We start from the raw sequence: 3,524 nt of genomic DNA, 5'->3' as shown, positions 1-3,524 counted from the left end.
TTCAGGGGACGCGCGACTCGGCCAACACCTTGCTTGAAGGCTTCTGGCCTCCAGAACGGTGAGAGGATAGATTTCTGTTGTTTTAGTCATCTAGTTGGTGGTAATTTGTTATAGCAGCCACAGGAAACTATATCATCTCTAAAGAGCTCCTGTAGCTCCTGCAAGAACTGATTAGGAAATTCCTACAATTATCAGACATATTTCCCAAGGGCAGCCCCAGGGTCTCTGAAGCCTAAGAATCTGACTCTGGAAAAAGAACCCTTATTCTTTCTCTGAGATATTGATCCTGGGACACATACCTTTTCTGCCTCATCATCTCTTAATGACCCAGCAACACCCAAGGCAGGTAGAGCTGGAGGAATCCTTTTGACATCTTCTCTCATGCCTCTGCTCACTAGCACAGGCTCTCCCCTCCATGGGAAATGCCGTTCCCTGCTGCCTCCATCTGCTACTTGACCACTCAGCCTCCCAGTGGTCTCAGGCGTCCCCTTCTCAATGAAACCTCTGCAAATGCTCACCCACCAGCTGCCTGGCAGAGTTAACTTCTTCCTCTTGTCCCTCTGATGTAGCAGAGGCCATGTCTTTATTCATTTCTCTGCTATCGGCCCAGAGCCATCTGAGCCCACATGTGTTGATGGGAAGGCATGCTCCCGCCCAACAGCTCCAGTTTCCAGGTTAAGAGCCCAAACCCGGGTCTGCTGACGGCTACTCGGTGGATGGTGTGGGAAGCGTCTGACAGGGGAGCTGAGGACTTGGGCTTCTGCTACTTGGAAGTGATTCCAGCTATCTGAGCCTCAGTTTCTTAAGCAAAGGGAGGAGAAATTACTTGTGGGACATTTCCAAGTCACAGCCTCAGGACAGCTGCTGTCTTGGGGCTGTGGCCACTGCTGTCAGGCTGGGACCAAACCTTGGTGTCTCCTCTCTGGGCTCCATCACCCAGACAGCAGGGCCTGCTGCGGTGTGCTCACATCCTGGGCCTATAACCCTTTTTGGGGTAATGAGTTCCATAAGTTTATCTTTGTTGGGTACTGTGAATTCCTGTTTATCCAGGGACCCACAGAATAAACAGAATACTCAGATGACCAGAATTTTCCATCTCGGCATGTTCAAGGATAACCCAAGTCACAGCCATCCTCTTGGCCTTGTAAGACCCTGAGGGGCCACCATATACACCCCTGCCCCCCATTATGTTCCTTTGCATTCCACCATATGATGGTGTCACTTGTAGAATTGCAGACCACTGGAGCTAGAAGGGCCTCAGGGGAACCCCTGTGGGTTTCAAACTGGGCCGTGAGAGAGCCCTGTGGGGAGGAGAGGTAACCCAAGACTGTTTTGGGGTTGGGTGGGGTGGGGTGGGGGGGAATAGAGCACACGGAGAGACAGAGCTCAGGGTTTTATTACATGTTGGGATATCACACAAGATTTTTCTTTAAGAAGGGGACTAAAAAAATTAAAACAGCCACAAAACTCAGAAACCACCATGTAGTTCAAATCTTCTTCACTTTACACAAGAAATCTCTGTGGATCCAAGGGCCAGAGAGACTTAGCAGAGTTCAACCAGCTGATGGCACGGGGTCAAGGTAGTGGGGGGACTGGATTCCAAGCCCCAGCTTGAACCCACAAAGGGCAATGAGCTTCCTGCCGTCCTGGGCCACAGCTCACCCTCAATCAGAATACCCAGTTAACAGGAATGCCCTCTGCCCTGTTCCTCTCTCAGCCAGGATTTGACCAGGCTTCCCTCATTTATCCCAGACTGACCTCCCTCCAGCTTTGGAGAAAGGGACCCGCTTGAGGACCTGGGGTTTACTGAACAAGCCTGTGGTCACTCTCCCTATCCGGGTCATTTCCTCCTGTAGGGGAGAGACCTGCTTACATGGCCTGCCCCTTGTCCTTCCTGTGGAGCTGGCTGTCCGGACACCAGCGGGTGTCTGGGTCAGAGACCTGGGTCAGAGCAGCCAGGGAGCAGGCAGGCAGCAGGTGGCCTCCTGAGGGGGTGCTCAGGGCTGGCTTGGCACCAGGAGCAGTGGACAGCTTGGGCTGCAGACTCAGGTGGCCCCTGCCCCCACTACTGGACCAGGATAGGTTAGTGATGCACTGAGCTGACCTCTTCCCCTGGCTCCCTCAGGGCATGTCTGTGGAGCCCCTACCATGTGGGGACCCAGAGGGGAGCAAGCCCCCGGTGGCATCTAGGTACCCACTGTCTAACAAGAAGACAGACATTGAGGCACTCAGATGCTGCGCTAATTAGGGGAGCAACGGGATGCTGGAATAGAATTACAAAGAGGGGCATGAATGAGATGGGGAGCAGGAAGGAGCTCCGGGGGAGTGACACTTGATTTGGGACAGTTCCATTTGAAGAACTGGAGTAAGGCAGGCAGAGGAGTGAGGGAGAATGGAGTAAGAAGACAGACCAGCCAAGGCAGATTACAACATTAAATGCAGTGATGCATGGAAGACTGTCAGCATCATGCATGCCACGAGGGGCTCAAAAATGACAGTGACTCTTTGGTTCCTTGTCTAGAACTATGGAATCATGGGATCTCAGGGCATCTTAAAATTTACCTAAGCCATTTTGTCATAACTGGGACGTGGTTTTGTACTAGGGGACACTTGCCCATGGCCGGAGACATTTTTGATTGTCACAAAGTGTGAGGAGGTTGGAGTCACTGGTATTAGTGGGTAAAAACTGGAGATGTTCCTGAACATCCTGTGGGTACATAGACAGCCCCCACTTCAAAGAGCATCAGTTGTGCCGGGGTTGAGAAGCCTGCGTCTAGGCTCACCTCCCTCAGAATTCACTTCCCTCTGAATTGAGCTCCCCCACCCCCAGTGATGGGAAGCTCACTACCCCTCAGGCAGCCTGTTCCGTCTCTAAGGTCAGTGTATTCATAATGTTCCTTCTCTGTGTTCCCGTAATCTCTCAGAGTTTGCCCAAGTTCCGGCCCCAGAACTAGCCTCATTCAGCATCTACTTGAGAAGCTTTTAAACGAAAAGAAAAAGTTTTTAATGTTTATTTTTGAGAGAGAGAGAGAGAGAGAGAGACAAAGCATGAGAGCCCTACAAAGGGCTCGAACTCACGAGCCGTGAGATCATGACCTGAGCTGAAGTCAGACGCTTTATGGACTGAGCCACTCAGGAGCCTCGAGAAGCCTTTACATTTTTTTAAATGTTTATTTTTAAGAGAGACAGAGACAGATCACAAGCGGGGGAGGGGCAGAGAGAGGGGGACAGAGGATCCGAAGCGGGCTCCATGCTAACAGCAGAGAGCTCAATGCGGGGCTTGAACTCATGAACCATGAGATCATGACCTGAGCCGCAGTTGGACACTTGACTGACTAAGCCACCTAGGAGCCCCTGAGAAGCCTTTAAATACTTTCTTTCTAATGAACATTAAATGTTTTTTTGTTTTTTTGTTTGTTTGTTTGTTTGAGAGAGAGGGAGAGAGTGTGCATGAGCAGGGGAGAGGCAGAGAGAGAGAGAGAGAGAGAATCCCTAGCAGGTTTTGCGCTGTCAGCACAGAGCCT

Source organism: Hyaena hyaena, unplaced genomic scaffold (assembly GCF_003009895.1).
Source record: "Hyaena hyaena isolate Hyena2069 unplaced genomic scaffold, ASM300989v1 scaffold_19, whole genome shotgun sequence".
NCBI lineage: Eukaryota > Metazoa > Chordata > Mammalia > Carnivora > Hyaenidae > Hyaena > Hyaena hyaena.
The sequence above is the reverse complement of the archived record's forward strand: the minus strand, read 5'-3'. Positions refer to the sequence as shown.